Below are 13575 nucleotides of genomic sequence, written 5' to 3'. Positions count from 1 at the left end.
AGTTGGAAAATAATTTTAAAAGTATTTCATGTCACCATACAGTATAAAATTTTCGCTCGCGCTTCTCGCTCGCATTGACTTTTAGGTGATTTCTATATATCTTGCTTAATACAGAGCTTAAGTATCAAATTTTGAAGTCAATATATAAAACATATTTCAGCTCGGAAATCGAATTTTCATTATTTTATTTGATTTACAACTTGATTTTTAAAAAGTGCTCTGCAAAAATTTATGTTTTGTCTTCTGCGCACTCGCAAAATTTTATTTGTCAGACAGAAGGGGATCCAGGGAGGCCCGAGGGATCCGCCCCCCCCCCCCTATTGGCGGAGCAAAAAAGGAAAAAAAGGGGGAAAGAAAGAAAAAATAGAAAGAGAAGGGAAAAGAGAGGAGAAAAAAAGAAGAGAAACATAAGATGAGGAAGACGAGTGAATAAAATAAGAAGAGAGGAAGACCTGGAAAATAATAAAAAAACTTTCATGTAGGGATATAAAATTTTCGCTCGTGCTTCGCACTTGCATTGCCTTTGAGGTGATTTACATATCTTACGCAGTATGGAGCTTAAAATATTGAATTTTGAAGTCAATATACAAAACATATTTCAACTCGGAAATTTAACTTTCATTATTTTGTTTGATTTACAATTTTTTTTTTAAACGTGCTCTGTAAAAATTTCTTGTTTTATGGTCTGAATATTAATATTTTCAGCTTGCGACGCGCTTGCAAAATTTGATTATTCAGGTACCTATTATTTTCCTGTACTCCATAAAGTTATCAAAACTTAAGATCCCTATTCACGTCAGATTGTCAAAACGTATCGGCTAGCGCTGCATGCTCGCAATATGATTGGTGAGTTATGTATATCTCAATACTAATTTTGAAACAAACTACTTAAAAATCCCAATTTGATGACAGTTTATCATAAATTTCGGCTCGTGATTTTCTCTCGCATTGATTGTTGAAAGATATTAACTCATGCATCTTATTCATAATTTCGAAAGTGCTTTAAAATAATGTCAACTTTTCAGGCCATAATATTATTAGATTTTGCGCTCTCATGCTTAGGAAGAGAAATAGGAAGATAGTCATCATTTTTATACGATGACATAATGTCTTTATAGAATGTCCCGGTCCTATGCCAAACTAAAAAAATGAAATATATCAGCTCTTTTAAACTGTGATCCATATCCACGAAACCTCACAATTTTCCTACAAAGTGCTTGAAATGCAGAGCTTAAATTGACCTTTTTGTCAGATCAGAATATCATATATTTTTAGCTCGCGCTTTGCGCTTGCTTTATTGATTTTCATGATAACAAAGGTATTTAGAATACCCAAATTCTAGGTCGAAATCTGAAACACGAAATCTGAAATTCAGATACACAGGTTCTCTATTTAAATCATTATCCAGTTTCAGATCACAATATAAAAAAACTGTCTGCTCGCGCTTTGCGCTCGCATTATTAATATAGGAAAATTTCAAGTTACTCATCCTTTTCATGATTTACAAAATATGAATAGAGTGTCAAAGTTGAGATTAAAATCTCGATTCTTTTTTCAGCTCGCGCTTCGCGCTCGTATCAGTTATTTAGTTATATACCTATCGTTTTCCATTCTTCAGGTAAAATTTTCAAAATTTTCAGCTCGCTCTTCGCACTTCGCACTTGATAGTTGAAATTTGTAACGTCCTCTTGGCTAAGAAGCTGCCGTTAACAGAATTTTTTTTTATCAGATCAAAGCGCATATAAAAAATTCTGCTCGCACTTAATAGCTTATGATATTATGTGAATATATATAGTCCTAATAGCTATATATATACATATAAATATATATATATATAGCTTGATTTAGTGACTATGAGGACTATCCCTCAAAAGAAACCAAAAAAAATTTTTAAAAAAATTTCTTCGAGCAGCCGAACATGGATTTGGCTGAAAAAATTCCGGCCCCTCCCCCCTATTGGCGAAGGCTGGATCCGCCCTTGGTTACGCAATGTCCATAAAATGTTCAGGCCCTTGGTCTAAATAAATAATGTCAGCTCGCTCTTCGCGCTCGCATCATTTATAGAGTGTGATCCATATCCACTTCACAAATTTCCTACACAGTGCTTCAAATGGTGCTTAACTTTATGATTAAAAAAAGTGCGTAGAATATGAATTTGTTTAGTTCGAAATGTAAAACATTTTCAGCTTGCGCTGCTCGTTCGCGTTTTCCATCGTTGAAATATGGATCGTCTTATTGGCTATCTGCAAACAGGTCCCTTTCGATCAGGCCAGAACGTACATTAAAATATTTTGCGCTCACACTGTTTGAATGGGGCGTATGAGATTATAAGGTTACAAGAATAAAGCGAATACAAGAAGTGTCAATTACAACTACCCCTTTACCAATCGAGGAAAATATGGTTGAACAAATTTGTGCCCCCCCCCCCACATACTGGCAAAAGTTGGATCTGCCCCTGTACCAATGCGTCATCATGTGATTGAAAGCCAATAAAATAGTTTCTACCCCTAAAACCCAGTAGGTGCAATATATATAGCCCAATTTGATCCCCTCTCCACTCAAATGTAAGGTTCTTGGAAGTACCCCCCCCCCCTTCAAAGCCAAAAAATTGTTTATGCCCCTGAAACCCAGTAGGTACAATACGGTAATATATATAGGCCAATTTCATCCCCTTTCCAATTAAATGTTGGGTTCTTGGAAGTACCCCCCCTTCAAATCCCTAAAATAGTTTATGCCCCTAAAACCCAGTAGGTACAATACGGTAATATATGGCCATGTGTTTTGAGTTGGGCCCATTTCCGTTACAACTCAAATTTTCCTCCAAAATCGCACCATTTTATACAATTGTATTTTTTTCTTATGTTTGCCATCCTATACCCATAAAAGTATATATATTCTGAAAGGAAATTGTCTGAGGAATTCAACAATGCAATCAGAAAAGGCATAGGGTAATGTCATAAAAAGTTAAAGGTCAAAATATGTGGAAAACTGTGAAAAAATATACTTCCCAATAAATCTGAGAATCAGATAAACTTTACAGCCTATAGGGAAATAACATGCATATTTCAACTCTTTAGAGTGAGACCTTTCCAGTGATATATAACTTGTTAGGGATAACTTTACCAAAATAATTGGGCGCAATCATCTTTTAAGACCAAATTTCACATCACAATTTTTCGGGTAAATATGTATCAATGCTTGATTTACCCCTAAAATATCAATTAGTCTTGCCTTTAGTTGCATAAATACACTTGCAAACACTAACCAGTATATTATAATATATTTACTGTGGTTATTATGAATAAAAAATGTATCAATGCTTGATTTACCCCTAAAATATCAATTAGTCTTGCCTTTAGTTGCATAAATACACTTGCAAACACTAACCAGTATATTATAATATATTTACTGTGGTTAAAGAGAAATTCCAGTAGTTGCAGTAAACACTGATTTCATGAGAAAGTCTGTAAAACCAGGCTTAATTGTCAGTATATCATCGAGGATCTAGATCTGGTACAGTTACATAATTGAACTTTGTGAAATCTTGAAATCTACGCTGAAAAATGTTCAGACTGAACTTCCCCAACACAGATAAGCGCACGTGGGGCAATGTATAATTATTGCTTTGAGCGTCGGGCCCGACGCTCTACCCGAATCCTGTGCTTATTTGCCGATTTCTCAGCAATTACACAATTTCTTCCAGAATCCTTTGGCACATGCGTTTTATTTATACAAACAGACACTTTGGTGGTCATTTCATTGGATTCTGTACGAACTCATTTTGATATCGTTACCAAAACTAGCATTTACCTTTAATATAAAAAAAAAAATTGTGGGATTTGTCACCTCTTGGCTCAAAGACCGGTGGACCACAGGTTGACAACTGAGTCAGGTTTAACATAAATATAGGAAAAATATGAATGCACAATGAAAAGTTCTCATTACTGCTTGAGCTTATTTAAACTTAGTGTGAACAAAAACAATTAACATGTTATAAATAAATCCATACACCTGGCAAAAATACTTTGTTATTTTATAGTGTTATATTTTGAATATATCCTCTTGCTCGACATTCGGCAGGAAATGGTCTCTTGGTACGGTTCTGGGTTGAATGTCAATGCACAAAACATATTCTATGGGTACAATTGCCTCTGTTTAGTGTAATCTTCGTACCAGTTTCATTCTCAAGTAGTTTTTTTATAATTTGGAAAAATATTCTTTGAACACTTTTGTGCCAGCCAAATATGTGTCATCTACTGATTCATAGACGCAGTGTGATGTAACATTAAAAAAAGTAAATAGCATCAGATGAGGGCTAGCCGCTTTATTGCTACAAACAAGTTTTCATTAATTAAAATTGCATAAAAGGTGTATTTGCTATCTCTTATGTTACCAGAATAATCTGAATATTCGGACACATCAAAGTTATCACTATCAGTCTACGCTGTCAAAATTGAAACCATGAGGTCATAATTAAAAATAGATTGATTTATCTCTGAAGTCTTTAATTAGTTTGTGCTTTTCTTTTTGAAATTTCTGCAGCTTCTAAATTTTATTGAAGGTGTAACCCACAACTATATTTTATCTCTCCTCATTTCCTATACATCAGACAGCCACAATTTCAATTGTATTAATTTCATGATTTACATGTACATCAATTAATTATACTAATTAGCTTAATTAGATATCCTTTAAACTTAAAAGTTCAAATTTGACCCACTTATGATTGAAGAATAAGCCAATGAGCCTCAAAACTATTACATATTTAGGTACTGTGATGTTACACATTTAGTTTCTTAATGAAATGAAAATTTATGCTCCCCTCATCATGCTCCCCTCGTCTACCACCATGCAAAAATGGCCAATTGATGTTACATAATTGCTAATTACTGGTAAATGAAGTAATCTCAAGTATTTCTTTTTCTTTCAAGTAATTGGTATAAAGATTCCCTTTAATATGATACCAAATATACCCATGTAGCACATGTATTTCAAGTTTTATACCATTAATTATTTCTGTGCTTGTCGTGCAAATGTAACGATACCACCTATTTGCGGGCCCAACATAAAACGCATGGCCATATATAGGCCAATTTCATCCCCTCTCCAATTAAATGTAGGGTTCTTGGAAGTACCCCCCCCCCCCCTCAAGCCAAAAAATAGTTTATGCCCCTAAAACCCAGTAGGTACATTACGGGAATATATATAGGCCAATTTCATCCCCTCTCCAATTAAATGTTTGGTTCTTAGAAGTACCCCCCCCCTCAAACCAAAAAATAGTTTATGCCCCTAAAACCCAGTAGGTACAATATGGTAATATATATAGGCCAATTTCATCCCCTCTCCAATTAAATGTTGGGTTCTTGGAAGTACCCCCCCCCCTTCAAATCCCTAAAATAGTTTATGCCCCTAAAACCCAGTAGGTACATTACGGGAATATATATAGGCCAATTTCATCCCCTCTCCAATTAAATGTAGGGTTCTTGGAAGTACCCCCCCCCCCATTCAAGTCCCTAAAATAGTTTATGCCCCTAAAACCCAGTAGGTACAATATGGTAATATATATAGGCCAATTTCATCCCCTCTCCAATTTAATGTAGGGTTCTTGGAAGTACCCCCCCCCCCTCCTTAAGCCAAAACATAATTTATACCCCTCAAACCCAGTAGGTGCAATATATATAAAGGCCAATTTGATCCCCTTTCCACTAAAATGTAGGGTACTTGGAAGAACCCCCCTCCCCCTTTCAAGCCAAATCCCCTCGAATTAAGATGACCTTTGACCTTGTTCAGGTGACCAGCAATATTTTGATATTAAAAGTAAAACTCAATTACCCTTACATTCAAATTTCTTGGGGAAAATACAATTATTTGTTAAAATTTTCACCCTAAATGACCTTTGACCTTGATCATGTGACCTTCAACTCGGTCAGTGAAACTTGATTGCCCTTATGCCAAAGTTTCAAGAAAAGATCCAGCTATAACATGCGAGACAAAAATGATGAAAACAGCTCAATCATATTTGAATATTTGCCCTTTTAGCCGTCCATACTATGCTGGGATGATTTGCTGAAGTTAGAGGCCGGTAATGTATACAGATATTTTACGCCCCTAAAACCCAGGATTACCTCTTATAGTTGCTCTTATCTTACGAACAGCTTTATGAAACACCCACCAGGTCGTGATTGCCGGTTGCAACCCCGTGGCCAAGACTCAAGTGCAGCTAACCCAGAGAGCTCCCGCCCGCACAGCGGGCGGGAGCCCAGAAGCTTACCGTGTATTTTACCATTGTCACCGGACTAGGGTGATTTATGGTCTAAATATTTCTCCAAATGAATTGTGAAAACAGAAAGTATACAATTGCCACGATTATATGGATGAAGGTCTAAGGAGTGGCAGATTCCTGACATCTGGGCACAGTCTGGAACCTCAAAAAAACGAAAAGTTCTCTCCTTCTACCCCGTCTCGATCGGCCATTTTTGTTAAAAATCGTAACAAAATGGCCGATCGAGACTGGGTAGAAGGAGAGAACTTTTCGTTTTTTTGAGGTTCCAGACTGTGCCCAGATGTCAGGAATCTGCCACTCGTTAGACCTTCATCCATATAATCGTGGTAATTGTATACTTTCCGTTTTCACAATTCATTTGGTGAAATATTTAGACCATAAATCACCCTAGTCCGGTGACAATGGTAAAATACACGGTAAGCTTCTGGGCTCCCGCCCGCTGCGCGGGCGGGAGCTCTCTGGGTTAAAGTGCAGCATGCAGCGCGCACGGAAGTCAACCGGAATTTTTTTGCCGCTGCGCCGTCTGCCAAAAAGGCCAAAGCCCAATCAAATATAACAATTAACATTAAACAACGAAGTACCTCTTCAAGACTCCTGTCTTGATTTTGATGTTCCTTAGCCGTGGATCAGCACTTGCCATTTTCTTAATATAAACTGCTTTTCTGGCAAAAGGAAGGTTGGGCGCTCTCTCAAATCAATCCCTCAACTCAATGAACACAGTACGGTAGGCACTTATGATCCAAGTTTGAAAGGAGACTCGTAAAATGACGTCACTCTAGCCGATGAATATTCATTAGATCGTGGTCGTGCGTGTTCAATACACACTGCGTGCAGGCATGCAGATAGTTATATGCGAGGAACTTTGGCTCCAGAGACAAGTTGTCAAATAACGTGTGTGTGTGTGCGTGTGTGTATCATCGGCTGGTAGTACAGTATTCCATGCTGTCTAAGACTTCAAACGCGTCGGAGAGAGTGCATGGCAATTCGGTAAAACGAAGTTTCCGATATAAAGAGATAATAAAATAACACTATGTACAGTACGTTGAGAGGCAAATGTCAGAACAGGGGAGGCAGGAGTACAATCAGGTTTTTTTTTAAAGGGAAGAATAGTGTAGAATAAAAGGTATTATATATATAGCCAAATGATCGAGGGAAGTGAACAATGATGTTTTTAAAAAAAGAATGAATATACCTTACCTGAATATTATGGTGAAGCCAATTTAAAAGGAGGTGAGACAAGTTTCAATGGAGGTTTTAAAAAATAATAAACTGTATTATGGTGAAGCCAATTTAAAAGGAGGTGAGGCAAGATTCATGGAGGTTTAAAAAAAAAAAAAAACTATACTAAGAATTATGGTGAAGCCAATTTAAAAGGAGGTGAGGCAAGTTTCAATGGAGGTTTTTAAGAAGAATAAACTGTACTACAAATTATGGTGAAGCCAATTTAAAAGGAGGTGAGGCAAGTTTCAATTGAGGTTTTTAAAAAGAATAAACTGTACTACAAATTTAAAAGGAGGCGAGGCAAGTTTCAATAGAGGTTTTTAAAAAAGAATAAACTGTACTACAAATTATGGTGAAGCCAATTCAAAAGGAGGTGAGGCAAGTTTCAATGGAGGTTTTTAAAAAAGAATAAACTGTACTACAAATTATGGTGAAGCCAATTCAAAAGGAGGTGAGGCAAGTTTCAATGGAGGTTTTTAAAAAAGAATAAACTGTACTACAAATTATGGTGAAGCCAATTCAAAAGGAGGTGAGGCAAGTTCAATGGAGGTTTAAAAAAATAAACTGTATTATGGTGAAGCCAATTTAAAAGGAGGTGAGGCAAGTTTCAATTGAGGTTTTTAAAAAGAATAAACTGTATTATGGTGAAGCCAGTTTAAAAGGAGGTGAGGCAAGTTTCAATGGAGGTTTTTAAAAAGAATAAACTGTACTACAAATTTAAAAGGAGGCGACGCAAGTTTCAATAGAGGTTTTTAAAAATAATAAACTGTACTACAAATTATGGTAAAGTCAATTTAAAAGGAGGTGAGGCAAGTTTTAATGGAGGTTTTTAAAAAGAATAAACTGTACTAAGAATTGTGGTGAAGCCAATTTAAAAGGAGGTGAGGCAAGTTTCAATGGAGGTTTTTAAAAAGAATAAACTGTACTAAGAATTGTGGTGAAGCCAATTTAAAAGGAGGTGAGGCAAGTTTCAATGGAGGTTTTTAAAAAGAATAAACTGTATATGGTGAAGCCAATTTAAAAGGAGGTGAGGCAAGTTTCAATGGAGGTTTTTAAAAAGAATAAACTGTACTACAAATTATGGTGAAGCCAATTTAAAAGGAGGTGAGGCAAGTTTCAATGGAAGTTTTTTAAAAAGAATAAACTGTACTACAAATTTAAAAGGAGGCGACGCAAGTGTCAATGGAGGTTTTTAAAAAGAATAAACTGTCCTACAAATTTAAAAAGAGGCGAGGCAAGTTTCAATGGAGGTTTTTAAAAAGAAAAAACTGTACTACAAATTATGAAGCCAATTTAAAAAGAGGTGAGACAAGTTTCAATGGAGGTTTTTAAAAAGAATAAACTGTATTATGGTGAAGCTAATTTAAAAGGAGGTGAGGCAAGTTTCAATGGAGGTTTTAAAAAAAGAATAAACTGTAGGATGGGGGGTCGGGTGTCCGGACACTTTATATTTTTGAAGCCTTCTTTTTTGTCTTTGGATTACACTAAAAATATGAATTCAATAGTTGTAATCATCTTCCATTTTGTTCTCTATAATATTTCCTTACATTTTGCACTAAACATTGATGAAACTTAATTCGCTTGTAAATTTTTCCAAATGACTTTCTAAAATTGATCGTCCGGACACACAACCTGTCCGGACACACAACAACTGGGTATACTACAAATTTAAAAGGAGGCGACGCAAGTTTCAATAGAGGTTTTTAAACAGAATAAGCTGTACTACAAATTATGGTGAAGCCAATTTAAAAGGAGGTGAGGCAAGTTTCAATGGAGGTTTTTAAAAAGAATAAACTGTATTATGGTGAAGCCAGTTTAAAAGGAGGTGAGGCAAGTTTCAATGGAAGTTTTTAAAAAAGAATAAACTGTACTACAAATTTAAAAGGAGGCGACGCAAGTGACAATGGAGGTTTTTAAAAAGAATAAACTGTACTTACTACAAATTTAAAAGGAGGCGAGGCAAGTTTCAATGGAGGTTTTTAAAAAGAATAAACTGTACTACAAATTATGGTGAAGCTAATTTAAAAGGAGGTGAGGCAAGTGTCAATGGAGGTTTTTAAAAAGAAGAAACTGTACTACAAATTTAAAAGGAGGCGAGGCAAGTTTCGATGGAGGTTCTTAAAAGAATAAACTGTACTACAAATTATGGTGAAGCCAATTTAAAAGGAGGTGAGGCAAGTTTCAATGGAGGTTTTTAAAAAGAATAAACTGTATTACAAATTATGGTGAAGCCAATTTAAAAGGAGGTGAGGCAATTAGTTAATGGAAGTTTTTTAAAAGAATAAACTGTATTACAAGTTATGGTGAAGGCAATTTGAGAGGAGGTGAGGCATGTCTACAATGATTTTTTTTAAAGAATGATAAGTGTATAATATAATTCAAATGATGAAGCAAGTTATGACATTTTAAAGTTTTGCTTAATTAAAAAAAAACAGTTATATGCACATCCTGGTCTGTATGCACCTGAGGAGACTGATGACGTCATCCTCTCACTATTTCTTTTGTATTTTATTATAGGAAATATGAAATATTCTAAGTTTCTCCTTAATGTCAAGTGATACAACGATTAATTCCTCCCTGAACATGTGGAATTAGCTTTGTTTAATACTATATGGTTCAGTCAAGTAGTGGGATGATAATGATGATGAGGAACAGGGCCGGTATTCAATGCTACTTTTAAAGCCACAATTTCAAGTATATTTTACTCAGTATTTTGCAAAAGTAAAATACTTATCCATTTTTGGTATTCAATTGCATTTTTTTTTGGCTAAATATTTTGCTTAAATGTAAGTCAGCCATCTACTAGACTTAAGTCTACATATACAAAAATGATACGCACAGAAATACATTCACACATTTGGCACTATTTGGCTCAAAATTTATAACATCACAATGGGTATTAGTATTTAGTTCAATTTGGATAAGGTAAATTCTGAGATCTGATCTGCATACAAGTTTAAGCATTTTGATAAGCCAGCCAAATTGCTAAGTAAAATACTTACAAAATCAAAACTTAGAATTTAATAGGCGGCCGAGGTATTATTTTCTTCCAGAGGACATGTACAGATTTCTTGTTGACAAAGGATGACATGATGATTATTTTGCAAAACATGGCTTATTAAAAAATATATTATGTATATTCCATTTCAGTGACAATTGCATTTTTGGGGAGGGGATATTACGTATTTGGGAATGGAAAAGTTCAAAATTAATGCAAACTTAACCTATTTACGCAGGGGGGGGGGGGGGGCTCTGAGCTCTGCGATTTAAAAAAAAAAGTGTTTTGCATGTTTTGAGACCAGTTTTGCGAAGCCCGGGTACTGGGTTCTGAAAATTACCAAACAATTTGTAAGTGCATATCAGACAAAAATGGCTCAAAATTGTGATATTTGTGTACCACGTCAATGGAATATGCGTTTTCAACCAAAATTCATGAATGCCTAATTGTTTTTAGTTTTGTTGAACTAAACTGATTTATTTTATGCTGTTACGAGAGTCCGAGCATCGTTGAAAAAAAACAATGCAATACAAAGGTAAAAACACAAGAAATACATTATCGAAGAACACCACAAAGAGTTTCTAAACCAAAAATTAGAACATTTGGAGCTTTATTTAGGGAGTTAGAGGAATAGGTATAGTATACTAATTATGCACAAATGAGCATAATCAATTAATAGCAATTTGCATGAAATAAATAACTACACAATTTTGTGGATTATTAAAAGCAATTGCGATCTTTTTCTTCACTATTCATTGTTTTTAGAAACCTCATTGTAGACTTGCCTCATGCACCTCTCAAGATGGCTTCATCATTTGAATTATATTCTACACTTATCATTCTTTAAAAAAAATCATTGTAGACATGCCTCACCTCCTCTCAAATTGCCTTCACCATAACTTGTAATACAGTTTATTCTTTTTAAAAACCTCCATTAACTAATTGCCTCACCTCCTTTTAAATTGGCTTCACCATAATTTGTAATACAGTTTATTCTTTTTAAAAACCTCCATTGAAACTTGCCTCACCTCCTTTTAAATTGGCTTCACCATAATTTGTAGTACAGTTTATTCTTTTTAAGAACCTCCATCGAAACTTGCCTCGCCTCCTTTTAAATTTGTAGTACAGTTTCTTCTTTTTAAAAACCTCCATTGAAACTTGCCTCACCTCCTTTTAAATTGGCTTCACCATAATACAGTTTATTCTTTTTAAAAACCTCCATTAAAACTTGCCTCACCTCCTTTTAAATTGGCTTCACCATAATTTGTAGTACAGTTTATTCTTTTTAAAAACCTCCATTGAAACTTGCCTCACCTCCTTTTAAATTGGCTTCACCATAATTTGTAGTACAGTTTATTCTTTTTTAAAAACTTCCATTGAAACTTGCCTCACCTCCTTTTAAACTGGCTTCACCATAATACAGTTTATTCTTTTTAAAAACCTCCATTGAAACTTAATTGCCTCACCTCCTTTTAAATTGGCTTCACCATAATACAGTTTATTCTTTTTAAAAACCTCCATTGAAACTTGCCTCACCTCGATCCTTTTAAATTGGCTTCACCATAATACAGTTTATTCTTTTTAAAAACCTCCATTAAAACTTGCCTCACCTCCTTTTAAATTGGCTTCACCATAATTTGTAGTTACAGTTTATTCTTTTTTAAAACCTCCATTGAAACTTGCCTCACCTCCTTTTAAATTGGCTTCATAATTTGTGCAGTTTATTCTTTTTAAAAAACCTCCATTGAAACTTGCCTCGCCTCCTTTTAAATTTGTAGTACAGTTTATTCTTTTTAAAAACCTCCATTGACACTTGCGTCGCCTCCTTTTAAATTTGTAGTACAGTTCATTCTTTTTTAAAAACTTCCATTGAAACTTGCCTCACCTCCTTTTAAATTGGCTTCACCATAATTTGTAGTACAATTTATTCTTTTTAAAAACCTCTATTGAAACTTGCGTCGCCTCCTTTTAAATTTGTAGTACAGTTTATTCTTTTTAAAAACCTCCATTGAAACTTGCCTCACCTCCTTTTAAACTGGTTTCACCATAATAGTTTATTCTTTTTAAAAACCTCAATTGAAACTTGCCTCACCTCCTTTTAAATTGGCTTCACCATAATACAGTTTATTTTTTTAAACCTCCATTGAAACTTGCCTCACCTCCTTTTGAATTGGCTTCACCATAATTTGTAGTACAGTTTATTCTTTTTTAAAAACCTCCATTGAAACTTGCCTCGCCTCCTTTTAAATTTGTAGTACAGTTTATTCTTTTTAAAAACCTCAATTGAAACTTGCCTCACCTCCTTTTAAATTGGCTTCACCATAATTTGTAGTACAGTTTATTCTTTTTAAAAACCTCCATTGAAACTTGCCTCACCTCCTTTTAAATTGGCTTCACCATAATTCTTAGTATAGTTTATTATTTTTTTAAAACCTCCATTGAAACTTGCCTCACCTCCTTTTAAATTGGCTTCACCATAATACAGTTTATTTTTTTAAACCTCCATTGAAACTTGCCTCACCTCCTTTTGAATTGGCTTCACCATAATTTGTAGTACAGTTTATTCTTTTTTAAAAACCTCCATTGAAACTTGCCTCGCCTCCTTTTAAATTTGTAGTAAGTACAGTTTATTCTTTTTAAAAACCTCCATTGTCACTTGCGTCGCCTCCTTTTAAATTTGTAGTACAGTTTATTCTTTTTTAAAAACTTCCATTGAAACTTGCCTCACCTCCTTTTAAACTGGCTTCACCATAATACAGTTTATTCTTTTTAAAAACCTCCATTGAAACTTGCCTCACCTCCTTTTAAATTGGCTTCACCATAATTTGTAGTACAGCTTATTCTGTTTAAAAACCTCTATTGAAACTTGCGTCGCCTCCTTTTAAATTTGTAGTATACCCAGTTGTTGTGTGTCCGGACAGGTTGTGTGTCCGGACGATCAATTTTAGAAAGTCATTTGGAAAAATTTACAAGCGAATTAAGTTTCATCAATGTTTAGTGCAAAATGTAAGGAAATATTATAGAGAACAAAATGGAAGATGATTACAACTATTGAATTCATATTTTTAGTGTA

Source organism: Lytechinus pictus, chromosome 5, assembly GCF_037042905.1.
Source record: "Lytechinus pictus isolate F3 Inbred chromosome 5, Lp3.0, whole genome shotgun sequence".
Taxonomy (NCBI): domain Eukaryota; kingdom Metazoa; phylum Echinodermata; class Echinoidea; order Temnopleuroida; family Toxopneustidae; genus Lytechinus; species Lytechinus pictus.
This window is presented reverse-complemented; position numbering follows the sequence as displayed.